This window comes from Erinaceus europaeus, chromosome 20, assembly GCF_950295315.1.
Source record: "Erinaceus europaeus chromosome 20, mEriEur2.1, whole genome shotgun sequence".
NCBI lineage: Eukaryota > Metazoa > Chordata > Mammalia > Eulipotyphla > Erinaceidae > Erinaceus > Erinaceus europaeus.
Window position 1 is genome coordinate 12,201,852 of NC_080181.1, and position 27,343 is coordinate 12,229,194.

Genomic DNA, 27,343 nt, shown 5'->3' on the forward strand with positions numbered 1-27,343 from the left:
ATAAAGACAGAGGAGAGGGAGGGAGGGGAGGAGAGAGGGAGGGAGGGGGAAGAGAGACCTGGAGTACTGCTTCACTTCTTGTAACGCTTCCCCTTGCAGGTGGAGGTTGGGGGCTTGAACCCAGGCCCTCGAGCACTGCAGCATGTGAGTTCTACCACTAGTGCCGCCTCCAGACCCTGAAACTGGCATTTTCTAAGCAAATGACCTTGATTCCGATTGCAGCTGCACTGCTTTGTTGATTTTTAAGTCATGTTGGGGGGAGGAGAATAGTGGTCTCAGCACACTGTTGACACCTGGCTAGAGTATGTCATCTCAGCACGACAGGGACAGCCTACAGAACCCTCCCACAGCCTAGTTCCTTTTCTACCACCATGCACCAGGACCCCAAAGCCCCCCTTCCCTTCCTGCCCTCCCTCCCCAGAGTCCTTGCTTTGATGCAACACACCAAACCCAGTCCAGGCTCTACTCTGCGTTTCCCCTTTCCGGCCTTGCTTCTCAAGTCCAACCTGTGAGTGCCGGCATCCCAGGCGCCACTTCCTTGCCGCTGTGCGTCACTAGGCATGATGCTGTGTAGCCGTCAGTCTCCGTCTGTTCACCTGTTTAGCAGAGATTCCAGGAGAACACAAACTGGCAGCACCGTGATGATTCAGAAGGTCAAAGTGCCTGAGAGACTCAGGGCCCTGCTGGGGTGGGGAAGGGCAGCACTCTGCAAGTGGGCTGAGGGTACTGCTAGGGATCGCTGTTCTCTATGTTCAGAAAGTGCTCTCACTTTTAAAAACAAATTCAGAGGCTGCATGCACACATATGCACTCCTGTGGAGGAGATGATACACTGGCTAGAGCATTGGGCCTAAAAGCCTGAGGTCCTGAGTTCGATCCCCAGCATTGCATATACCACACTGATGCTCTGGTTCTCTCTCTCTACCCCCTTCCCTCTCACACACACATATTAATAAATAAATCTTTTTTTTAAATTAAGCTATTTATGCAAAGCGCAAGGACCGGCATAAGGATCCTGCCCGGTTCAAGGCCCAGGCTCTCCACCTGCAGGGGAGTCACTTCACAAGCAGTGAAGCAGGTCTGCAGGTGTCTGTCTTTCTCTCCCCCTCTCTGTCTTCCCCTCCTCTCTCCATTTCTCTGTGTCCTAGCTAACGACAACAACAATAACAACAACAATAATAACTACAGCAACAATAAAAAACAAATTCAACAAAAGGGAAAATAAATAAATATATTTAAAAATTAAGCTATTATATAGTGTTATATATCTATATCTGGTAGAGAGAGCAAGGGAGGTGCCCCAGTGGTGGTGTGTAGGGCTGGCATATGCTGGAATAGTGCCCTGGTTCTGCCCCTCTTTCTGTCTCTTGCTCTGTTCATGTTTTATTAGCTTTTTGTATTGGATAGAGGCAGCCAGAAATCGAGAGGAAGATGGAGATAGAGAGGGAGAGAAACAGACACCCGCAGCACTGCTTCACCACTTGCAAAGCTTTCTCCTTGCAAGTGGGGACTGGGGACTTGAACCTGGGTCCTTGTGCACTGTAACATGTATGCTCAACCAGGTGTGCCACCACCTGGTCCCATAGTTCTCTCTCTCTAACAAATTAACAAGTATATTCTTTTTATCTTTTAATTTTTATTTATAAAAAGGAAACACTGACAAAAACCATAGGATAAGAGGGGTCCAACTCCACACAGTTCCCACCACCAGTAGTACTCTGTATCCCATCCACTCCCCTGATAGCTTTCCTATTCTTTTACCCTCTGGGAGTATGGACCTAGGATCATTGTGGGGTACTGAAGGTGGAAGGTCTGGCTTCTATAATTGCTTCCTCACTCAACATGGGTGTTGACAGGTCGATCCATACTCCCAGCCTGTCTCTCTCGTTCCCTAGTAGGGCAGGGCTCTGGGGAAGTGGAGTTCCAGGATACATTGATGGGGTCATCTGCCCAGGGAAGTCTGGCATCATGTTAGCATCTGGAACCTGGTGGCTGAAAAAAAAGAGTTAACATATAAAGCCGAATGAATTATTGCCTAATCATGAACCTAAAGGCTGGAATATTGCAGATGAAGATTTAGGGTCTCTGTTTTGGAGATAGCTAGTAGGCCTATTTTAGTTATATTCCATAGGGCCCATGACTATACTAGTTTTTTCATGAGCCTGACATCTGATATGCTGGTGGAGATGATGCCATGGCTTAAAAAGTCCTAGAAAGCTGAATCAGGGAAGAGAGTAGCTCCCAAATATGGGAAATGTGTATAAATATTGTTGACTCCATCGAAGCTGAATATGCTTAGGAACCTATGTGACCTCTCTGCATCCCTGTAGATCTGAGCTCACATTCTGTGGTCATGAGTAGGAACATTCCAAGCTGCCCCATTTCAGGACCCGTCTTCCTCAGGTGGTAGATAGAGTATGTTGTCCAGCCTCCCTTCAGAGGATGAAACATTCTCTACCATTGTTGATCCACATTGAGGGCTAGGTCCTATGGGGGCCCACAAAGGGGTATATTATGTTGTTCCTCATAGAGATAACCAGTGACAATGGAGAGAGGGATTTATTCGAGGTCTAGGTCCATTATGTCTGTTTGGGAATCTCAGGATTCCCCAACTAGGGCCCCAGCTGATGGGGTGGTCTGATAGTGACTAAAGAGTCATCGTTAAAAGTATGCCAGTCTCGGGGGGTCGGGCGGTGGCGCAGTGGGTTAAGCGCATGTGGCGCAAAACGCAGGGACCGGCGTAAGGATCCCGGTTCTAGCCCCCGGCTCCCCACCTGCAGGGGAGTCGCTTCACAGGCGGTGAAGCAGGTCTGCAGGTGTCTCTCTTTCTCTCCCCCTCTCTGTCTTCCCCTCCTCTCTCCATTTCTCTCTGTCCTATCCAACAACGAATAGCATCAACAAGGGCAATAATAATAACCACAACGAAGCTACAACAAGGGCAACAAAAGGGGGAAAAAATGGCCTCCAGGAGCGGTGGATTCATGGTGCAGGCACCGAGCCCAGCAATAACCCTGGAGGAGGAAAAAGAAAAAAAAAAAAAGAGCCAACACTGGGGTTTACTAAGGAAACCAAAAAAGAAAAAGAAAAAAAAAAAAAAAAAGTATGCCAGTCTCTTGCCCATATTCAGCTTCTGCAGTCCTTACTTTGATAAGGTTAGCTTTAGAGTCACTAAGGGAAGTGTAATAGGAAGTAGGTGAGGAGGGTATCGAAGTCTAAGTAGACACTATTTCATTAGAACTTTATGGTGTCTTTTAGGTCTTTCTTCTTGCTTGCTTCATTTATTGACTCACAGCAGACTATCATGCACTTTTGCTTTCAGGTCTATATTTTACCCTACTTTGTGGATACATGTGTACATAGGCCCTTCCTCATGGGACCTGCTTTATATCTAGGTTTTGGGGCTTTGTTAGGAAGTGAACCATATGAAATGGAATTAGAGAATCCTATGAAAAGAAAGGTCTCACTTCAGTAATGAGGCTGAAGGCTTGACATTCTGACGCCTGACATCTCTGGACACAGTCCGAAGTGAAGCATGCTGAGGTGGTACTCGTTGCATTGATTAGGTTAGGATCAGCAGATGCAGTATCAGTTGGTATGAATTGAGAGAAGCATGCAGGAAAGTGAGCCCCACCATAGAGGTTCCAAGATATGGGCTTTTGTTGTTGTTGTTGTTGTTGTTGTAATTATTGTTTTTATTGATGTTGTCATTGTTGGATAGGACAGAGAGAAATGGAGAGAGGAGGGGAAGACAAAGAGGGAGAAAGATAGACACCTGCAGACCTGCTTCACTGCCTGTGAAGCAACCCTCCTGCAGGTGGGGAGCCGGGGCTGGAACCGGGATCCTTATGTCAGTCCTTGCGCGTTGTGCCACCTGCACTTAACCTGCTGCACTACCGCCCGACTTCCGAGATATGGGCTTTATAGAGGAAGCAGGAGGTTCCTGCTGTCTTAGTGTTTAAGAAAGCAATAGATAGTTATTGCTATAATCAAATTACTTGGCAATTGGGTTAACTCTGAAAATCCAAGGTATATTCTTAGAATAAAAAACTGTTTCCCTGTTTGTCACCAGGAATATTTGTTTTTATACTATCACTGGGAGGGAAGTAAATCTGGAAAACACCAGAGGAAGTCAGGCACTGTGTCACTAATCTGAGAGAGAAGAGGAAAAAGGGGAGGAAACTTGGAAGGAGTAAGAGGTGTAGGTGTGACTTAGAAAGGAAGTATAAAGCCAAACTGGGACTGGAGTTGGTGCACTGCACCAAAGTAAACGACTCTGGGGTGGGGGTGGGGGAAGTTCAGGTCCTAGAACAGGATGGCCCAGGACCTAGTGGGGGTTGTGTTGTCGTGTGGAAAACTGAGAAATGTTGTGCATGTACAAACCATTGTATTTACTGTCGACTGTAAAACATTAATCCCCCAATAAAGAAATTTTAAAAATAAAATAAGAAAGCAAGTAAAGGTAAGGCCACAGAACAATGAGGAAAATGTACATATATACAGACAAAGATAGATAGACAGACAGACAGACAGGTAGATAGATAGAGATAGAGATATAAAGTCAACCCGTATCTGTGACCTGGGGAGAACTGCTGCAGTATCCTCTGGAGGGGGCTAGAGGCACAGAACTCTGAGAGTGGGAACAGTGTGGAATTCTACCTCTATTATCTTGTAATTTTGTTAAGTCACTATTAAATCACTAATAAAAATTTTGAAGAAAAAAGAAATCACCAGGCACACAAACACACACAAAAAAGTTGTTTCCCTTTGTCACAATATGTGCGGCTTGCTTTTGCAACCAGGAAGAAACTCCATGGCAGAGCACATCCGTGCGGCCCTGAGTTCAGTCGCTGGTACCCCCTGTGCCTGAGTGGTGCCTCATGTCTCTTCCTCCCTCTCAGCAAAGCAGTCAGTCCGCCTTTAAACAGATGGTTATGGAGACAAGGGGATGGATTCATTATGACTAGGTCAGACCATTCATCTTAGTTCCTGTTTGCAAAGGATTATCAGGTGAGCTCCATAGTTGGTAGATAAGTCAGTCTCTCTCTCTCTCTCTCTCTCATGAAAATATGAAAATAAAGTGGAGTCAAGGAGATGACTTAGTGGTAGAGCACATACACAAAGCCCTGAATTCCATCCCTGGCCTTAAACTTAAAAAAATAAGTAGAAGGCACCACTTTAAACTGGAAGAAACTGAACAGCTCTACAGGACTATCTAAAAGGAACCTACCATGGTCTAAAGAGGAGTAAGGGAGGTTGACAACACACACATACACACACACCAAAAAATAAAAGGTGGGGGGAGAAGTAAAGGGAAAAGATGACTCAGTTAGGAACTCAAGGATGAATAGATCTAATCTATCTACTTAGGGTATGTTTTGCACTACAAAGTCCCTGGATAGGAGAGGGAAGTATTCATTGTGAGGGAGCTAAGGGAAGAGGCTGGAGAGAAAGTGGAGAGAGATGAAGTGTAGAGGTAGGAAGTCCTGGAGGGGGTCCTGGGCAGGTTGGCAGGGGGTCAGCCTGAGCACAGCAGTCCAGGGGCTACTTGCATAAGGTGGTGGGAGGCAGAGAAGTGGACACACGTGCTGATCAGAGACAGACGGCTGGTTCTTAATGACAGACTGGAGGAGGCAGGGTCCAGCGTGCTATCTTGCCTCCACCCAGTTAATGAGACACAGGTGAAGAAGTAAGTGGAGGATGGGGGCAAAGAGGAGAGGTCCCCAGAATGCCCTGCTGTGTAAGAGCCCAGACCAGCTCCAGCCGGGGTCCCCAGTCCCCATGTGCTGTACCCTCCACAGGACAGAGACTTTGTTTTAGTTTGGTTTTGCCACCAGAGCTTCAGTGGGACTTTGCCCCTGCAACACTCCACCTCTCACGGCAGACTCTTTTTTTTTTCTTCTTCTTCTTTTTTCCAGTAGAGTTAGAGGCAGAAAAGGAGTGAGCAAAGAAGAGATCCCACAGCACCGCCTACTGTCCATGAAGCCTCCCTTTTGCATGGTGCTCTCCTGTGGCAGCCGGGGGCTCGAACCCCAGTCCCGACACTGGCAAAGTGTGTGCTCTACCAGGTGAGCTGCCTCCCACCCTGGGATTTGATACTTTGGACTTCAGGTCTCCTGCTGGCCCACCCTGAAGCCTCTGATTTTCAGCTACCACTTGGTTAGTAACCTCTGGGGAGGGATATCCTTCCCACCACTATGGTCCCTGCTAGTCCACAGTAGGTCTGCAAGCCTCTGTAGAGGGGTTGCCCCCTCCCACCCTCCCACTAAGAGAGAGACAGGAATGGCATCCCCTGCACGAGCCTCCCCTCCCTGGCCACCCGTCCTCAGGTTGGCACTGTCCTCTTTGCTCCCAGAACCTCCTACAGCCCTGTGGCATCACTAACCCCAAAGGTGGATCGTCTGCCAGCACCCCCAGGTTTGCGCCAGATGCCACTGTGGCTCCTTTCTGCATTTCCAGCCAGCACCCCTGACAGCAGCAGCCCGGGGCCTTCCCCATCCCGCCGGCCGGCCCTGCAGCAGAGCCTCCCAGGAGAGCAGGAGGCCAGAGTGCAGGGGCAGGGCCAGGGCAGGTCAGGGCTGCAAGGCTGCCTGCTGCACCCTTAGCTCAGGCACCAAGAGCAGGTGCTCACCGCCTCCCTTCTCCCGCCCCGCCACCCGCCACCACTGAGCTCTTTGTGTCTGCTGTCTGCTCCAGACTGGGTGGGTGGGGGAGTGGGAAGCCGCGGATCAGCTCTGGGTCTTCAGAAAAGCCTAGAAGGGCAGACACCTCCACGAGAAGCCCTGCCTGCACGTCTGGACAGAGCCACTCTGCCAGCCAACCCCCAGCTGGCCCCCCTCTGCCCCTGCCCCCCCCCCTTGGGCATCTGGATCTTGCTCAGCACCTCCTGAGCTGTCTGTCTGTGTTTGCAGCCCTGCGCTTGTGTGCTCTGGGCACCCTCGCTGCACCCCTCCGCCCATCCCGGGCCACCCCACACCTTTCCCAGATCCACAGGCAGCTCCTTCCTTGGCTCCAGGGGCGGGGGAACAGAATGGGGCCTTTATTCCAAAACGGGCGTAGAAGGGGTCTTGAGTGTAGCTGACTGCAGCAAGAGAAGCCACCGGAAGGGCTGTTTCTGTAGGGCGAGTGGGTGGGCAGCTTCTGCGGTTGGGGATATTTTAGTCACTTCCCGAAGAATATATAGCATGTGAACACTCGCTGTGCGCGTGTGTGAGGCCTCCCCAAGCAGGGCTGTTAGAGGAACGTGGCCGGCGTTTCTCTCCCTCTCACCCACGCGTCACCTAAAGGCCCTTCGCCTATTCCGCAACTGCTCACTTTGTTTCCCTGGCTCCGCGGATCTGCAGAGAGAACAGTGGCCACAACCCAGGGAACTGTCACTTTAAGAATCCAGACTGAAACACCTTAAGTGAACTCTGCAGCAGACACATGAAAAATAAATTAATAAATAAAGGGACCTTCTCTAGCCCTTGCTGCTTTAGCCATTATTCATGATGTAATTTTTCAGGTGTTGGTCTGGCAGAGAAAGATTGGAACAGGGCTTGTTGCTAGGACATGAATGGAGAACAGCAATCCCATTGGTTCTCCGGGACTTGGCAGGAGCCAATGAGAACAAAGGGGATGAAGCAGGGAGGAAGGGAGCCACCAGCACTACCCCCTCCCCTCCTAACCCCACCCCAAAAAGACTCTCTGACTGGACTATTATATTACTGTGTTTGCAATGCTCTAGTGAAGTGGGGTGCCGTAAATTTATGGGGGTCCGTCTGTTTTTCCAAGGTGTGGGTGGAGTGCTGCTGCAGAGTGAGCCAAAGCTGCTGTTTACACTGCCCGGGGCTCGCAGGGAGCCCAGCTCAGGGTCAGGGCGGTCTGGGACGCACAGAGAGGCCCGCACCCCTCACACGATGCAATTACACCCCAGCTGGAGGAGGCAGCTGGACAGGGGTGGGGGGCAGAATGTCTTCTCTGGTCTAGACTACTATTTGTTGAACCCCAGACAACCTTTCTGCAATGCAAGTGAACACTACGTGGTTGTGAACCTGGGGGAGGTGGGGCTGTGTGTGTCCCCTGCCCCAGGCATGAGAGCCACCTCTGACCCAGGGAACCCTCCAGTCCGCAGACAGGCACGCACAGGCACAGCCTGGCAAAGAGTGGCACCAGCTTTCTAGGCCGGGCTGTGAAATGTTCACCCTTAAGCTGTTTGCTTCTCAGCCTCCCCGCTAAAAAAGCAAGCAGGTTTGTGTGTGCGGCCGGCAGTGCTCAGAGCAGGGTCCCAGGCGGCTGTTCCCAAACCTGGGCGGGAAGAGAAGCTGTGACCCGACAAGGCCATTCTGCCCCCTCCCCCCGGCTGTGCAGACTTGACAGGCCCCACCCCCACCCAACCCGCTGTGCTCCATTGTCTGGGCTCCGGCTGTAACCCACACCTTTACTTTAATAAACCTGCAGGGCTTGGACTGGGAGACTTGAAACACACATGCAATAAATTGACTTCTTATTGGGTTATAGACCTGGCCAGTTTATTTACACCCTGGAGGGGGCTCGTTCTCTGCCAGATTCCTAGCTGCAGAGATGCTGTGGCTGGAATCCAACAACATGAAAGGGTTTCTCCTTGTAACCAGAGCACTTCCTAAAGCCACAGGCAGCTTCAGCCAATTCACAGCTCTGATTGCCATGCAACATTTTAGGAGACATGTAAGGACTGGGAGAGTTTCCAGCCACAGCCTTTATTGGATTCATGGCAGGAATTGATCTGATTATTGATTTCTTTCTTGCTGGTTTCTGTGACTCCCCAGGTTTTGGGGAGTGGAAGAGAGGGCAGTCAGGGAGGGTGGGATGCTGGAAGAAAATGGGAGGAGAGAAAACAGAGGAAGATTTATTTTAATAGGCCTTTCTTTGTTTTCTTTTTTTCTTACAACCAAACAAATCCCAGGCTCTGCTCATGTTTGCCCTTCAGCACTGATGGGAAACACAGCTCCAAGTGTGGGCCTAATTGAACCCTTCAGGTGACAGGTAGTGTGCGTGCTTGAGCCAGAGTCAAGGCTGAGCAAATCTGGTTTCAGACAGTGGACATTTCAAAATAAGAGCATTCAACCCTGAGCCACCCTGGGAGGGCCCCTTGCAGCCTCTTCCCGGAATTCCGCGAGATGCACTTGGGTCACACTCTCTCCACTCTAGTCCCACTTGGTCCTGGCTCTCTTAAAACTGCTTCCAAGGCTTCTCTGCCTGAGAACAGGCCTCAGAGTGCTAGGGAGTATCACAAGCATGGAAGAAAAGCATCACTTTCCCAAGAAAATGAGAGATATAAAGTCAAGAAACTGTCACTGTTAGAGCCCTGCCACTGACACAGTAGCAGTTGTGCCCAAGGCCGAGTTCTAACTTCAAGCACCCAACTCTGTGTAAAGCCATCATCATTCGTTGGCACCAAGATCCAACAAAGGCCCAGAAGTTAAAAGATCTTCCTAATGACAGTCACCCAGTTGGCCTGGGTCAGGAGCTGGGAGTGGACAAACCCCAGTACCACCACAGACACACACACACACACACTCTCTCTCTCTCTCTCTCTCTCTCTCTCTCTCTCTGGTCAGGAAAAGATCTTCCACCCACACAAACTTTAGAACTGAGCACACTGCCATGATCACTATGTCAGCTATCAGCTAATTATCTTCTCCTGCATTGGAAGCAAATTATATTGATTGCACAATAAAAGCTATTGTCATTCCCAGGATATTTATCATGACTCGGACAGATGCAAAAATATTGACTTGCTCTAAACAGCATTTTGCCTTTGTCTCCAGACAGCAGTGTTGACAGCACAGAGTGACCAGAGATGGTGGTGGAACCAGCCCAAGGCAGAGGATGTGCCAGAAGGGATAGGAGCTGCGGGGTTAGCCTCACGCACACTCTGTGAATGGCAAAGAGCTCACTCTAAGGGGAAGGGGGCACTTCTCGGACCTTGTGGAAGACTTACCTCATCACTGCTGATATGTTCTTGAGGTCGCTTAAAAGTCCCCACAGTGGGGGTCGGGCAGTAGTGCAGCGGGTTAAGTGCATGTGGCACAAAGCGCAAGGACCAGAATAAGGATCCTGGTTCAAGCCCCCGGTTCACTACCTGCAGGGGAGTCACTTCACAAGCAATAAAGCAGGTCTGCAGGTGTCTGTCTTTCTCTCCCCCTCTCTGTCTTCTCCTCCTGTCTCCATTTCTCCCTGTCCTATCCAACAACAATGACAGCAATAACAACAATAATAGTAACAACAATGATAAACAACAAGGGCAAGAAAAGGAAAAAAGTGGCCTCCAGGAGCAGTGGATTCGTAGTACAGGCACAGAGCCCCAGCGATAACCCTGGAGGAAAAAAAAAAAAAAACTCCCCACAGTAAAAAGAAAAATAACAAAGCCCAGTGACATCTCTGAAAGGAAGGTGATTAATTAACGTAATTAGGCTGCACTGAATTATTAAAATAAGAAGTCTTCTATAGGGACAACCAAAAAGGCAGAACATTCTTGCAGTTCAAAAATGAAAACCATATTCCAGTTCATTAGCTGAGGTGGGAACTCACACGTTTGAGCCTACAATCTTACTCACAGATGCATAAGTGTCTAATATTTCACACCTTTGTAATGGCTCTTATAAAAAAATTTAAAAAACTAAAAAGGGAAAAAAACCTGACTTCAATTATTTTATTGCTTGTAAGGCAGAGGAGCTCTTTAGAAAGAATGACAAGAAGCCTTTTGGGTTTGCTTTGAAAATGGCCCCAGGCTTTGAAATGCCAGGTGTGTTGAGGGCCTGAGACTCCAGCCAGACCTGGGACAGTGAAGGGCACAGAGGCACCTCTTAACACATTCCTCAGCTGTATCTTCAAAGCCAAGAAGTCTCTTCCCTTCCTATTAAATCAAACTCAACTTCCTGGCCTGACTTTCAAATTCCCCGTGGAGTTCTTTCTTCCTCAGTGTTGTCTGAAACTTGCTCCAAGCCACTTGCCAGCTTGCTCCAAACCATAACTGTTTCTCCTCCTCTGCCCACCCGCCCTTCCAGTATCCTGATTCTCTCCTGTGGGCCAGGCCTCCCCATCTCTCAGAACCCCCTTTTTTTGCCTCTAGGGTTATTGCTGGGGCTCAGTGCCAGCACCATGAATCCACTACTCCTAGAGGCCATTTTTCCCCCTTTTGTTGCCCTTGTTGTTGTAGTAGCCTTGTTGTGGTTATTATTGTTTTTGTTGATGTTGTTCGTTGTTGGATAGGACAGAGAGAAATGGAGAGAGGAGGGGAAGACCGAGGGGGAGAGAAAGACAGACACCTGCAGACCTGCTTCACTGCCTATGAAGCGACTCCCCTGCAGGTGGGGAGCTAGGGACTTGAACTGGGATCCTTAGGCCAGTCCTTGTGCTTTGTGCCATGTGGGCTTAACCCACTGCGCTACCACCCGACCCCCTGAGCACCCACTTTTAAGCCCTGTGCAAAGCCCTCTGCTCTTTCCTCTTAGATCTTCACATTCAGGACCTGGGACATGGAGGATCTTTTGTTCAAGATTGTCACTTCATGAGAAAGAGATCAGAGCCCAGCGGCCCACAGATTGCCAGGGATGCAAGCTGCAGCCTCACTGTGCAAGTCCTGCTCTCTGCCGCTTGGCCACCCCCAGCCACCAGTTCTGATTCCATTTGGCTGTGTCTCTCCCCTGTGCTTGCAGACCTCCCACTGCGCCCGCTGCCTTCGAAATAACTGTTCAGGCTCAGTAGACTGGTGCTCAGTCCCTTCCAAGACAGGACACTGGCCTGTCTTCCCAGCCTGTGGGAATAAGAATGTCAACCAAGGCCACCAGAGCCACTTGGCCTGGCACAGCCTGGTGGGACACGGTGAGAGGTGACTGAGCCAGGCAGTGCCTGTCCTGTGACACCTCTTTTGAGAGGGTGAAGGAAACTTTCTTCTTTTTTTTTCTTTTTTTGCCTCTAGGGTTATCCTTGGGGCTGGGTACCTGCATGAATCCACTGCTCCATTTTTCCTTCCATTTTTTTCCTTTTTTTTTTTTTGATAGGACAGAGAAATTGAGAGAGGGAAAGATAGAGACAGAGAGACACCTGCAGACCTGCTTCACCACTTATGTAGTGATCCCCTACAGGGGGGGAATCCTGAGGCTCAAACCAGGATCCTCGCACTTTGGACTATGTGCGCTTAACCCGGTGTACCACCACCTGCACACACACCCCTCCCCCTGCCATGGAAATTTCATCAGGGCTTTTGTTAATTGGCCTGCAGTAGAAACACTTCCTAAACAGAGTGGTAATGACTGTTAAACAGAAAGGAAAGGAAAGAGTAAGAGGAAAGAAGAAAGAAAGAAAATGGGAACTTCTGGGGGCCAGGTGGTAGTGCACCAGATTAAACCAGATTAAATGCACATAGTACAGAGCATAAGTACTGGTGTAAGGATCCCTGTTCAAGCCCCTGGCTCCTCACCTGCAGAGGGGTCACTTCACAAGCGGTGAAGCAGATCTACAGGTGTCTTTCTCTCCCCATCTCTGTCTTCCCCTCCTCTCTCCATTTCTCTATGTCCTATCCAACAAAAACAATTGGGGGAAAAGATGGCTGCTAGGAGCAGTGGATTCATAGTGTAGACACTGAGCCCCAGTGATAACCCTGGAGGCAAAATAAGGAGTCTTTTTAAGGTTGGATAGTTCAAGAATAAACTGTCTTCAGAGGTAAGGTGAAGCCCCTCCACCAGGCCGTCAGTGCCTCATACAGAGCAGCCAGGATTCAGGTAATTATCACCATCTTGGCTTGGAAAACCCCCTCCCACCCATGGCAGATTATGCCCCAGGTCCCAGGAATCTCTCTGCCGCCCTCTTAATTGGTTTTGTCATGTGCCAACAAGTCTACGAGCCTCTCAATGCCAGTGTGTCCTGTGGGGTGTTGCCCCTAAGTGGACAGACTAGCTCAGAGCTGCCGCTGCCACCAATAGGCCAGCCTGCTTGGAGCCACTAAGTAGGCAAGTTCAGGACATCACAGAGGGGAAGGGCTGGCTGCCATCCCCAAAGGGACTCTCAGCCAGGAGAGATGGGCCACATCGGGTCACGGCTTAAAGCGCAGCAGAAGCAGCAAGCAGCAAGCGGGTCTTCTGGGCCAGGCAACAGCCAAGGCCCATAATTAAGAGGTTAGTGATGCGGGAGCCAGTGGGCTGGGAGTGAGCCGAGCAGATGGTGGAGGAGGCAAGGCAGTTGCTCCCCAGCCAAGGGCCCTTGTGCACAGATGACATTGTTGGTTCAGTGTCCTACCAAGGGCTTCCATGCTTGACACAGCAGTGTGACTGTCCTGCCGCCTTCTGGAGGGGACACATTATACCAGGTCTCTCACCACCCCAGAGCAAGGTGACAGCAGTGCCCATCTCAGCCCCCGGGGCTCTTTGCTGGGGACATCCTTTTCTCCCGCTCGGCCTTCCCAACTGCTGTCCCCTCGAGTAACCACTTTGTGCCCTGTTTTGTGCCCTGCCCTGGCCAGTCTAAGATCAATGAGACGTGGCTCCTATACTCACCCCCTTTAGGCCAGTCAGGGAGAAAGACCGGTAGATGAGAGTATTAAGGTAGCAGCTTCTCTCCAGCTGGTCACTGGCGCTTGCAGAGCACTGTCTGTGATGGCCTTCAAGGATGCCACTCCCACCTGGTTCCCCTCCTAAGTCAGCAGCTTCTCCTGCTTGGCCTGTTCGGAGGAGCTCCCTCTCCCTACACCTGAGAGTGTTCCCGGAGTGCCCTCCTAGCCCTGCTTTCCTCTGTGGGCTTAGGGCCCTGTATATACCGGCCATTCCCGCTTGTATATCTCTGGCCTTCTCCCCTCAGCTCTCATTGGTTCTTGTTTTTCAGTGCAGCATCCGGGAATTAACTCAGGGCTTCATGCATGCACTTAGACCAATGTTTTCTTTCTGTATTATGAAGAGAGTGATGGAGAGCTAAAACCAGAAAGGGGGAGTGCTGGGGTGGGGACGGGGAGAAGAGAGAGAGACACCGCAGCGCACCGCTTCCCCATCTGTGGAGCTCATGAGGCTCTGGGGCTCACACCGCAGGTGCATGTTATACCACATGAGCTCTTACTCCTTAGATCGAGTGGCCCATTGGATCTGTACTTGGATGCACAGTAAACATCTCAGACTTCCCCACCTCCAACCTGCTAGTATTCCTCTCCCCAAGTCTGCTCCCACGTGTCCCACCCCCAAACTCCCAGCCCCTTAGTCCACTGCAGGCCAGCACACAACTGCCAAGACCCGAAGCCTAAGAGAGTTTAGCTTCTGTCTCTACTCTCGGGTTTTCCATCCAGCCCATCTGTAAATCAGCATAAATCCCAGGGGCTCCTGCTTCTCTCCACCTCTGACTGCTCTGATTCTCAAGGTTGAGGCCCATGGCCCCAGAAGACACACAGACATACACTGCTTCATACAATTTTAGAGGTTTCATAGGGCAACAGGGTGAGGGGTGGTATCTGTCCATAGGTTCCAGGTTGAGAGCCCAGGTCACTGTCTGTTACAAATAGATGTTTATATCTGTTTAACAGTTTTAGATGCTAAGCTACTTAGGGACAGGAATCCTTCATGTAATTATCTCAGCAGGGCAGCTGGCACAGTGTCTCACGTAGCTAATCTCTTAATTAAGTCTTTTTGAATATAATGCAGAGGAGAAAATGAACCGTTGATGCAATAAATATTTATTGAATGCATACCACGTACAGTTGTGGTGGGGAATTCAGAGATAAGAGCAGCAAGAATGGCATGGTGACAGGCTTGGACAGACAGGGATGCCAGCTCTAGCCTCAGGGTCGAGCATTCACCCAGGTGGAAAAGGACAAGAAGGGTCTGGTGAAACGTAAGGCAGCCGGGAGCTGCAAGGCAATCTAACAAGTACAGAGGACAAGGCTTGCCTTGCTGGAGTGCCAGATCTCATCCCTGGCACCCCATGGGAACACGAGGTAACGGGAAAGGAAGCTCCATTCACGGTGGTTCTCTTTCTCTTTCTTCTGTCTCTACCCCTCTCCCTGTCTCTAAGTGTGTATTTATTTATTTATTTATTTATTTATTTATATTCTTTTGCCCCCAGGGTTATCAACTGGGGCTCAGTGCCTGCACCACGAATCCACTGCTTCTGGAGGCTATTTTTCCCCTTTTTGTTGCGCTTGTTATTTATCATTATTGTTGTTATTATTGTTGTTATTGCTGTTGTCCTTGGATAGGACAGAGAGAAATGGAAAGAGGAGGGGAAGACAGAGAGGAGGAGAGAAAGACAGACACCTGCAGACCTGCTTCGCCACCTGTGAAGCGACCCCCCTGCAGGTGGGGATCCGGGGGCTCGAACTGGGATCCTTATGCCGGTCCTTGCACCTCATACCATGTGCACTTACCCCACTGCACTACTGCCTGGCCCCTGTATATATAATTTAAAAAAAATGGAATATAGGGCTCTGTATTGTCGTAGAAAAGAATACTGTGTTGGGGGGAGCGGGTTAGCACATATTTCAGGAGAGATGTGAAATTATGCCCCTGAAATAACAACAGTCTTGTAAAACAGTTCTTAAATGAAAACCCTTGGATGTGAGGGCGATCTGGCTGCGACACCTGTCACCCCATTGATCGCCAGGGTTGATTTGGCTGATCTGGCTGGGTAGGCGGGTGTCCCCTTCCTCCCTCACCGCTCCATGTGCGTCCCTCCCGAAGCTGTGAGCTCAGTTGAAGAGGACGGCCTTCCCTGAATAGAGACGGACCCAGTCTTCGGTTGAGGGTATAAGAGTAGCTGTGCTCCCCTGCTAGAACCTCCAAACAAGCTCTCAAGGTCCTAAATGAAAACCCATTTTAAAAAATTGGGCCAGGGAGATTTGTCAGCAGTATCACCCAAGTACAACATCCTTAGTTCATTCTCTGGCATGGTATTAAAGAAGGAAAATAAATGGAAATTAAGGAAACCCAGCCTGCTAAGGTTAGGACAAGGGGAGCTCAGTGGAGATCAGGTGAAAGGCGAGGAGCAGAGGGAACAATGTTCCAACAGTCCTTTTGGCTGGCTGAATTGACAGGAAGATGATTTGGCACTTTAAAAAACATCATTTGCCAACTTCTGGGGCAGAGCTCAGATGGATGACTGAGTGTTGAGAAGTCAGCTCTCTCCCAGAAAACAAATATCGCAACAAAACATCTCAGTGACTCTCATGGCAGAACGGCTAGGGTCTCTAGGAAAGGACAGAGTGTCACCGTCAGAAGGCTGGTGATCGCACACGGACAGCATGTGGGCGGGCAGAGAGTGAGGACAGACTGCTGTTCATGCTGTAGAAGCCTCAGGCTGTTGAGTAAATCTAAGCCCTGTGGGGGCCTTCCAGAGGAAGCAGAGAATTAAGCTATGTTTGTGGCAGCCAGGAAGCCTACCAAACTCTGAAGTGCCCCAGTGCCATAGGGAGACTGATGAGTGGGATCAGACTGCCTTGCAGGTGAGAAAAAATAGCTTTGACCTCACAACAGAATTCTCACTTTCAGAAATCAGTCTGGGAAAAGAAGGTGGTCTTGATTCTTCCCCCACCCCCACGGCCTAGGGCTTTGTTTAAGGGGCATCAGGCATGATCATACTGTGTCACTTCTTCAAAACCCCTCTCCCTGCAATTCACATGCAAAGCAGAACCCAGCACCGCCTGTTGGCCAACAACAGAAACCAAAACAGATAAGTAAAACTAGGAAGGCTCTGGTTTTGGACAGTCAAAACAGGGTCAAACATATCATCGTATAGACTAGTGGAGCTGTCAGAGAAAGAATTTAGGAAATACATTATCAGGAAATTTGAAGAAATATTAAGTTCTCAACTGAATATGGAGAAATGGATTAAGAAAGAAACCCATGATTTCAAAGAGTCACTTGATAGGAAACTAGAGAAGTTGAAAAAGTTGCAGGATGTGAAAGACACTATGAATGCTTTTCAGTCTCAATTAGCGAGTCAAGGAAGTAGACTTGTCCATGTTGAAAACAGAAGACGAAACAACAACAACACTGTTTAACTTCACAGCAGGAGAAAAAGATTCAGAAGAAAAGTGAAGCAACTCTTGGAGAAACTGACTACTCCATCAAAGAAGAAGATGTCAGAATTACAGGGGACTCAGGAGGAGAGGAAAGAAAGAAGGAGGCAGCAAGCATATTTTACAAAATACTAGCAGGAAAGTTTGCAAATCTAGGGTATGATCAGGATGCAGGTGCTCAGGAAGCAGAGAGAACTCCCAGATCCCTGAACCCGAATAGACCTATACCAAGGCACATCATTGTGAACTTACCAAAAGTCAGGGACAAAGAAAAAATTACAGTTCTGCTAGGGAAAAGAAGACTGAGACAAAGGCGGTAGAGTCAGACTTGCGTCAGACTTTTCTGTAGGAACCATGGATTCCAGGAGAGTGTGAAGTGGAGTGCTCAAGGTTTTACAGTAAAACAACTGCCAGCCATGCTTTCCCTGCAAGGCTCACTCAGAAATGACGGAGCAACCAAAGCAGCACCAGACGTACGTAGGCTAAGGGGGTTTGCCATCGCTCACCTGCCCTGCAGGAGTTACTGGGAGGAGGGCCACAGAGGAAGAAGCAAGAGCACTGAATGATCTACACAGTGATGCAGTCTCACAGACCCAGAAACACAAGCCAGAGAAGTACGAGACAGCTCTAAAGCATGGAAGGGAAGGAAGGGATGGATAGAGGATGGTCACGCAAAAAACTGTGACACAAAAACAGTTTTAAAAAGATGTATTTATATGTAAAATGTAAATCAACATATACATTTAAATACATACACTCCTCTGTCTTTTTAAATGCCAATTTCTCTTTAGCATTTCTTTTTTAAAAAAATATTTTATTTATTTATTAATGAGAAAGATAGGAGAAGAGAGAGAAAGAACCAGACATCACTCTGGTACATGTGCTGCTGGAGACTGAACTCAAAACCTCATACTTGAGAGTCCAGTGCTTTATCTACTGCACCACCTCCCAGACCACTCTTTGACACTTTTTAAAAAAAAATTTATTTATTTTCCCTTTTGTTGCCCTTGTTGTTTTTATTGTTGTAGTTATTATTATTGTTGTCATTGTTGGATAGGACAGAGAGAAATGGGGAGAGGAGGAGAAGACAGAGAGGGGGAGAGAAAGATAGACACCTACAGACCTGCTTCACCGCCTGTGAAACGACTCCCCTGCAGGTGGGGAGCTGGTGGCTGGAACCGGGATCCTTATGCCAGTCCTTGCGCTTTGCGCCACATGTGCGTAACCTGCTGTGCTACCACCCAGCCCCCCTCTTTAGCACTTCTTAATCTTTCCTACATCATATATTGATTTTCTCATCCTTCTTATTATGTATAATATCTTGAAGTTCTTTAATTTGGTGCTTGTGTTCAGGGACTCTTGTTATAGTTTATATCATTTACCAAATGGCCTGAATTTCTCTGGAGTACAACTACTGAATGATTTTCCTCAAAGGTACAATATAATGAACTAGAACACATGAAATTGTTTGAGAGAGAGAGAGATAGTCAAGCTGCCACTAAGATTTTGTGAAAACTGGTGGTGGTTATGCTTGAGTGTAGGGAGGAGAGGCAGATGCAGTAGGAAGGGCAGAGAGCTGTGGCAGAGGGTGAGTGTGGAACTGTTCCCCTGTAATTTTATGGCCTTGTAAGTCATTATTAAACCACTAATAAATTTTTTTTAATTTTAAAAATCATTCATTGCCCAGTAGGTGGCACAGTGGATAAGGTGACGGACGGGCCCTCAGGCATGAGATCTCTAGAAGTTCAATCCCCAGCATCACCTGTGCCAGCGTGATGCTCTGGTCCTTTCTCTCTCTCCGCCCCTCCTCAGTAAATCTATACAAACATGAAGCCATGCCTGCAGAGGTGCTCAGCATCTCAGAGAGCTCAAGGCCTGCCTGCTTGAGGCCGCCAGTTCAACCCCCAGCATTGCAGGTACCAGAATGAGACCTGGCTTCTCTGTCTCTGGGGCAAAAAGTTTTCTGTTTCATAAGAAATAAGCAAACCCTTAAAAACAAAACCAGCAAAGACCACAGGGGAGAACTGCCTCACTCTCAGGCTGAGGTGCAGGATCTTTCTGACAGTGGGTGACGCTGGGGCCGGCCCGACCTTACAATGAGCTCAGTGATGCCCACGCTTCTGCAGTGCAACCCAGTGAGACGGGGTGGCTGGGGACCCCGGCGTTACAACCTGGGACCATCCAGAGTCACGGGGGCTCAGAAAATGTCTCTGGGAAATGAATGAACTCTGGGAAACTGGAGCAAAATGCATTTCAGATGTATCACTCCCTGTCACCTAGAGGATCCCACAAGTAACACTCGAGAACACTGTTCAGTAACCACTTGTAGAATCTCTTGAATAGGTCTCTACCCGGCACCCGCAGCTCTGACTGTGTTCCGCAGGCCCTGGGCCGCTGGCACCAAAGTTGAAGACAAGGAACGATCCCCAAATGATTAAAGCAGACCACTGACAGCCTCCTCGTCACCAGTCCTCTTGATGGCAGGCAGAAGGATGGCTGTCCCTGATGCCAGAGGACTTACAGATAATATTTCCCAGGGAATGAGTCTCCGAAAATTGAATTTACAGACCGACTATTCTTTGTCAACTTTTATTTAAGGCACTCAAGTGAATATAATCTCTCCCACTCTACTCATGTTCCTATTTCCTGAGATTTCCCTCCTCTGCACCAGTTTATCTAATCGTGTCTGCAGAAGAAAGCAGCTCTGTGGCGCTGTAAGAAGCTGGGCTGCACATGTGACAGAGAGCTGCAGAGGCACTGAGTAGCAGGGTCAGCGCCTAACACGCAGTCTCGGGCCCACGGCACCTGGCACCGTGTCTTGATCACGGGATGGCTCAAGAAATCATCACTGCATGTCTCCGACTTGAGCTGGCCCAAAGTGGCTCCATGAAGAGCGCTCAGAGAGGGTGTTGGTGCGAGTCCTCAGTCAGCTGGAGGAGAAGCCCTGTGCTCCCGCTTTAGGAGGCAGGAAAGAGAGGTGACAAGTCCTGGGAACCCAACTCTGTGAAGGACTTCTCATCTCTTTACTAGCAGGTGTCCGTTCTTGCTCAGTGGAACCAGCCCCCAAAGCCAAGTTGTCCCTCATGGGATGTTTCCCCCCACCAGGGCTTCACTGAACTGCATGTCGGCATGTTTCTACCACTCCTGATGGACTCTTGTTGTTTGTCTGTTTTTTCCAGGTAGAGGGGGAGAGAGGAGAGCTACTACAGCGCCACTCCAGGGCTGTGACACTTCCGCTTGTGCGGTGCCCCCACGTGGTGGCCAGAGGACTCAAGCCTGGGTCATCTCTGAGTCTTCACGCACCTGCACAATTCCTCCTATCCTGGTGGGCTTTACTGTTCTTGAGAGAGAGGATGAGAGACAGAGACACTGCAGGACTGCTCCCCTGCTCATGAAGCTTCCCCTGTGCAGATGTCTGCTAGTCTGGGGCTCAAACCCAGATTGTCACACACGGTGTGTCCTCTGTTGGGTGATCCATCTCTTGCCCCCCCCCCTTCTGGCAAGTTGGGTTGTTGCTGAGGCTCAGTACCTATAGGAGGAATCCACCTTTCTCAGACGCCATTTTCTTTTTCTTTTCTCCCTTCCTCCTTCCCTTCCATAGAGTCAGAGCGTAATACAGTTAGATGGGGAAAGAGAAAGGCACCTCAACACAGCTCCACTGCTTGCGAAGCTCCCCCCTTGCTGCAGGTGGGGACTGGGGCCTTGCACCAGGGTCCTCATGCATGGTAACACGTGTACTGTACTTGGCTTACCACTACTCACACGCCAACTCCCTCCCCCCCTTTTTTAGTACTAAAACTCAGTTCTGGTGTGTGGTGATGCTGGGCTTTGAACCTGGAACCTTTGGGGCCTCAGGCAGGAGAGTCTGTTAAGCTGCCAGTGGCACTTTCTCCTGGCCCCCACACGGGATTTTAAGCTGTTATTTGATCCGAGGTGAAACTTGTTTTCTACACGAATCTCACAAATAGGGTCAGCTTAGTCCTGAATTGTGAGAGCGACTGAACACGTATTCCCTATCTTTCTGAGAACAGGGGTTTGGGGTGGGGGTGGGAGGCTGGGACAGAGAGAATATTTTGAAAACAGTAATCAAGGAACTAGTGCCAGGACGGAATACACAAGCCAACACAATTACCCACCATCTGTTATGTGGACAAAGGACGGTTATTTAGTGATCAGGGCAGACCCCGTGGTTCTTGGCCTGGGCTTTTCATGGAGACTGCTTTGTGTCCTAAAGTTGGATCCTGTGACTCTGCACACAGTTCACTGGTGTGTGAAGCAGAGCTGGAATGGTGACACCCTGTAGCTGTGACGACAGTGCCTTTCCCATAGACCAGGAAGGAACGGGACTCTAGCGGTCCTTTGACTTAATTACTGTTTGCTACAGATCTGGCGGATCCAGTAATGAAAGGGGCACACGCAGGAGCGCCGGCCGGTTACCAAAGTGGATGTCGTTGCTCCTTTCCCAAGCTCTGAATTCACACATGTGCGATCCCAGCACAGTTTCAAAGGCAGAGCTGATCTCCAGGGTGGGCACCGGTAAAAACACTTCCCAGAGGACCACCTCCAGAGCTTCTCTGGGCTTCTGTGGGCCTGGGGAGCCACAGTGAAAGCTCTTGCTCACCCACAGCAAGGCGGGATTGGAGCGTCAGTAACAGAGACAGTCATGACCTATTTATAGCTGTGCATTTCCACACAAACAGTCAGTTCTCAATTATGCACTCCAACGAGGGACTAATGGTGCAGAAATCCAAATGGGTGCCAACAAGAAGAGGCTTCTCTCTCTGGCCGTCCATTCACCCTGCTGTTCTCTCTGCAGGTGTTCAGCACCTACCGAGTGCCTGGCCTTGTGCTCCATGCTGGAGGGCCAGCCGGCTGCCACGGAGACTCAAGCATGTCCGTCAGAGCCCCCAGTCTAGGAGGCAGCAGAACTCAAGTAAGAGTCGCAGCCATAGGATGGGACAGAGTACAGCACTGGCGCCCAGATTGCTCTGGGAAGATGCAGGAGAAACGTTCTTCTCCGCTGTACTGATGACGGCCCAGTGACACCAGTGCAGAGGTGTGGTGTTCATTCCTGCAAGCTTGCCCAAGAAAGGCCAGCTTTCTCTCGGCAGGGCTTGGCCTGCAAGGGCCAGTGTCCTACAAGGGTCAGTCCCGGGCACTGGGCAGCAGACATAGCCGTCTATCTTTCTGGGGCTGCTCACCTCCGGACTTCCCCAGCCGTGCCACACACTAGTCTTCAGTCCAGTGTGCTAATGGCTCGGGAGCAGAGACTCTGGCCCCTGGCATCCCACACAACATGGGAAGGTCCCTAGCAGTGGGGAGCGCTTGCCTCCTAGAATATCACAGCCAGAAGAGAACTCGTGGGCATGTCCCTGGCATTCCTGGGGCCACAGCAGGTCCAGGGAGGTGTAGTGGCTGTCAGTATAGGTCTCTCAGGGAACCTTCTCCCCCCCGACTCCTTCTCAACCTCGCCTGGTCACAGTGACAGGATCAGGGCACTGTCTGCCTTATTTCCAATGACTTGGGGTCACTTTGACTTCCAAGCACCTGAGGTCTCTAATTTTGGAGAGGGCTTATTGCCTCTGATGGGGAATGGCTGACCCCAGCCACGCCTGCGGCAGTTACGGGGGAAGGTGGACAGAGACCAGCCTTCCAACCCAAGGGCAGAGAGGTGGGTGCAGTGCACCTTACTTATCTTGCCTCTGCCAGCTACTCGATTCTGAAAGCGCCCTAAACTTTTCTAGGGCTCACTTGCCTTACTCCCTACTGTTCTTCTCATAAAACAAACAAAAAATAAAAACAGGAATTTGTAAAGCAGCTGTCACGGGGGGTCAGGTGGTGGTACACCTGGTTAAGTGCCCACATTACTGTGTGCAAGGACCCAGGTTCAAGCCCCTGGTCAAGCACCTGCAGGGAGAGAGCCTCACTAGGAGTGAAGCAGGGCTGCAGTTGTCTCTCTGTCTCTATCCAATATAAATATAAATATTGAAAGTAAATAAATAATAAAGCAGCGGTCACCATGATAATGGCCAGTTGCAGGTTTGAATCACTTCTGGAAACATGAGTCACGCCCAACGGACTTCAGCGTGAAGGGGGACTCTCCCTGCCAGTTCTGAGTTTAACGTGCACGGAAACCGGAGAAAGGTTTTAGTCTTAGACAGTTAGCAGCAGTACAGACGGTGGTTGTGGGAGAGATTCACTGAACGTCGGGGGCGGGGTGGGGGGTGGGGCAGGGAGTGAGGAGAAGGGCATTTGTGCTTCACAGATGAGCAATACTCAGCGCCACTGGGAGCCGGAGCTCTTCACAGGAACTGCAGGCTGGGCTTGTGTGACCTTGACCGGACCACTGAATTCTTAGGAAGCTCATCTAGAAAACAAGCGAAGTCTGGGCGGTTTTGTGTCTGCGCCTGTGGGTGTCGATCACAGTCATGGCGGGTAGTGGGGTTAAAATGCATGGTCCATATGCCCCCTTCCTTCTGATTTCAGTAGCTCTCAGGTGGGTTCCTGAGGCTTGTAAGCCTGGAGGTGGCTCACACAGTAGTGCGCACACCCTACCAACAGGAGGACCAGAGACACCACGTGGGAGTGTCTGCAGGGGCAGGTCTCATGCACAGGGGAGCAGTGCTAGGGTGTTTGTCCTTCTGTCTCCCCCTCTTCCTCTCCCCCCTCCACCTAAAAAGAAAAAGAAGTCACTAAGAGTGGGATTGTGCAGGCGCCGCTTCCCATCCCAGCAGTAACCGCGGCAGAAGAGAGAATCGGTAATAGGATTTCCAGACTCTGGTGTCTGAAGGAAATGGAGTCCGTGTGACAGTGGAGAGGAGCACTGGCATTTCCCAGCAGTGCCCCGTGCAGAGTGAGGCTGGTGCTGAGCCTCCCTTGGGACGCAGGTGGGACTCTGTGAATCTTCCCAGCAGCAACCTGTGGGGAGACGCCTGCCTGTTTTTTCAAACTGAAAGGAAAAGCAGCAGGAAGCTTGGGTCCCTGAACTCTGGCCAGCTGTGTGGAGGCTCCGGCCCCCTTCCCGTGTCTAACCTGGGCAGTGGGGTGGCCACCGGAGCAGGAGATGGGGAGCAGGGTCCCCACCACATCCAGCAAGACGGCCGGCCGACCCGCTGCTGTCTGCCTGCCGCCAGACCCAGCCCAGCCCCCACGCAGGACTCAGCATCTGCCGGCCGGGTGCTGGCTTTTGATCCGTTCCGTGTAGAGCCAAAGACCTGTCAGGAAACGGCCAGGCTCCCTGGAGCTGGCTCGCGGGAATCACTGTGCAGCCGTGAGAGCCATGTTGGAGCATTTGAGCCCAGCTTTAAAATTGGGGTGTAGGCAGGGTAGGGGTGACTACGTAGCACAGGCCGCCTCTTAATGCCTGTTTCTTTCTGTTTCTTATCCTAAGAGGAGTCAGGCACCCTTTCTCGCCTGGTGGCTGGAGCAGGATTCCTGGGCTGCCTCCACACACTCTTCCCCAGGGCTCAGAGGGAGCCCCTCAGCTTGGCCTCTGCCGACCTGGTCTCCCAGGTGTCACGCCAAGGTGCCGCCCTGGCTGATGACAAGCTGTCTAGCAGACACACGGGGGACTCCTGCAGGTCCACCACTCAGAGCACAACAGGAGTCTTCTAACAGGTCCCTAACAAACCCAGTCTGACTCCTCAGCGCAGACACCCGTGGTGCCCTCCAAGCCCTGTGTTAACACAGGGTGGCTCCTCTTCTTGGGGTCCCCTTCCGGAGCAAGCCGAGGCCCAGCGGCAGCCGGCCGCCAGCTCGCCTGCGTTTTGTCTGACAATAGCAGCTACGTGACTTGAAGGGCTCTTCTCTCAGAAAACCAAATGTCCACCAGCTCTGCTTATTTGCTCTGACCTTCAAAGAGCCCCGCGGCCCCTTCCTACTTGGACAAATAAATCCAGTCCCACTCTAGTGGCCGCAAGCCCACAAAGTTCTATTGTTCTGCCTTCTTCCCCCAGTGTCCCCTCTCCTCTCGCTCTGTCAGGCTGCCCAGCCCCAGGCTGGATCACCCTTCTTTCGTTTGGGGGATAAATCAACCTCCTCCTTATTTATTTTTTCCCCAATTCTTTCAAAGGGTAAGGAATGCTGACGCCCCCCAGCCCACCCCACCCCAACATGCCTCTGATGTCTGGTTAGACTTCAGACGGCTGCGTTTGGACGTGTGCTGACGCAATTGGGCAGATTGGGTTAAACCAAATATTACAATTGCAAGAACTCATCTGGAACTAATAATTTTGAGGCCACGGAAAGTAAAAGGGCCCCGCGTTGGGGCCCGGCCAGCGGTGGGGCCCGGCCGGGCCGATGCTGCCCCCTGGCGGGGGTCTGGGGAACCGGCGCTGCCCCGGCGGCCTCCGAGTTCAGTTGCTCCCACCGCCCACCTCCTGGCCTCGGGCCTGGGGGCGCCGGACATGTCCCCGGACCACGACGATTTTGGAAAGCTAGCGCCTCTCCCCAGCCTTGGGGTAAAGACGGCTAGAGGAGAAAGGGAGGAAAGGAGGCGGGGGGGGGGGGGCAGGGAGGACTCCAGCCGGGCTGCATGGAGCCGCTGGGCTGAGCAGGGCGGGTGCCCGGGGCTCGGACGGGGCAGGGGCAGGGCAGGGGCAGGGGCAGGGGCAGGGGCAGGGCTTTGACTTGGCGGGGGGAAGCAGGACCCGCACAACTCCGGGTTATGTCGGCCCACCGCTGAACCGCAAGTCACATGCCCGCGCCAGCCTGATGGAAACATCTGTTTTCGCTTTAGAGCCGCGGGGGGCTCGCGGGCGCCACCTGCCGGGCGCGGGCGGAAACGCGGGCGGCCCCTGCACAATGCCGCCGCCGGCGGGTCGCCCCGGGAAGGGGGTGATCCACAGGTGGGGGGCCCGCCTGAACCCCCGGCACGGTGCAATTCCCTGTTGTCTCCGAGGGTTCCCGACAAAGAGCTCTGTGCCCCCACCCGGGGCCGCTCTGTGGCCGAGGAAGAGGAGGAGAGAGAAGCAGCAAATGGACGGCCAGGTTGGGGAGGAGGGGTGCAGGTGGGAGGGGAGGGGAGGGGCTCCTGGAGGCTCGCAGACAAATTTGCCATTCCTGCAGGCTGAAATCTAGCAGAACAAAGGAACTGCTACTCCAGGAAAAACTCCCAACCGCCCCCCCTGCTCCTCCCCTGCCCCCAGCCCGGCCCACGGGGATCGCCGCGGTCAGCACGGGGGCTCGGCCCGCCTGCCCGGTGCCCGGTGCCCGCTGCGGGTCACACCCAGTGTCAGAGGGAGAGGCTGCTGGGGTCAGCGGTGTGCTGGGACTGACAGCTGTGGCGTCTGAGGCAGGGAGAGGATCACGGAGCCCGGGTCCACCTTGTCTCTGTGTCTGGGGTGCGGTTTTGAGCAGTCTGATTCGCCCCATATCCCACACAGTCCCCTGAACGTGTGGTTTCAGTGAGACAGAGACAGAGACAGGGACAGACAGGCTTTGGACACGTGGCAAGGCCCGGCCTTGCAGATGCCGGGAGGACTCTTCAGCTGGGCCTCTCGGTGCCCGTGTGGAAGGACTCCTCGTTCTAGGTGAAGCCCACCCTTCTGTTCCTTGGTGCCCACCTCGCCTCTGGCAACCGAACTCAGAGAGAAACTAGCGTCCTCTACAAGGGTCCACTTCTCAGGTTTCCATTTCACCCCCATGTGTGAACACAGGAAAGCCGCCCTCTGCCCAGGCCTGGGGCTTGGGGCCTGGCTGCCGTGGAGAGGAGAGAAAGAAAGTGGTCCCTTCCCCTTGTGCAGACAAATAGGACAAGAACAGCGCGGGCCTCAGGGCCCACATACACCAGCCACATCCTGGGACCTCGTCCACCTGCCTAGTTCTCACACCTTGCAGGTCCGGACTCCCTCTCAGGACCGCCGCCAGGCCTCGCTGTCACCTGTGACCTGCAGCATCCCTGCCCTGGTGTCGGAAAATTACTCGGTTAGGAGAAACGTGCAGATCAATACAACAATATCAGGTTCTGTTTCAAGCCTCTAGAGGTTAGAGCAGGAGACTTGACTTCAGTGTGGCTGGGTATTGATCTGCCACGGAGAGAATTTCCTTTGTTTTATGCACCGAGGGAGCCTGGTCACTGGCGTGTCTTTGTTTCCTGAACTCTTCTCTTGACACTTTCCCCCCCATTTCTGCCCATTTTGCAGCAGACCTGGTATGCCAGCCTCTGGGAACTGGAGGTGGGCTTCTTCAGGCTGCACTGCCATCGTGGAGCTGAGGATTCTGAGCACTTGGCCACCACTCGCTCTGAGCAGGAGCCCTCTGAACAATAAGGTAGAGGGCCTGCAGGAGAGAACATGGGGCGTGCGAGTAAGCGCCAGAATCCAGGCTTCCTTGG

At 51.3% G+C, this 27,343-nt stretch overlaps 1 long non-coding RNA gene across 1 annotated transcript in view; it reads left to right on the plus strand.

Moving 5' to 3' along the window:
- The window catches only part of LOC132534984 (uncharacterized), a 288,127-nt gene that overhangs the window by 259,498 nt on the left and 1,286 nt on the right, over positions 1–27,343 (plus strand). The window contains exons 2-3 of the long non-coding RNA XR_009546747.1: positions 5,915–6,064; positions 20,190–20,467. This is a non-coding gene — a long non-coding RNA (uncharacterized LOC132534984). The remainder of the gene's footprint in view (positions 1–5,914; positions 6,065–20,189; positions 20,468–27,343) is intronic.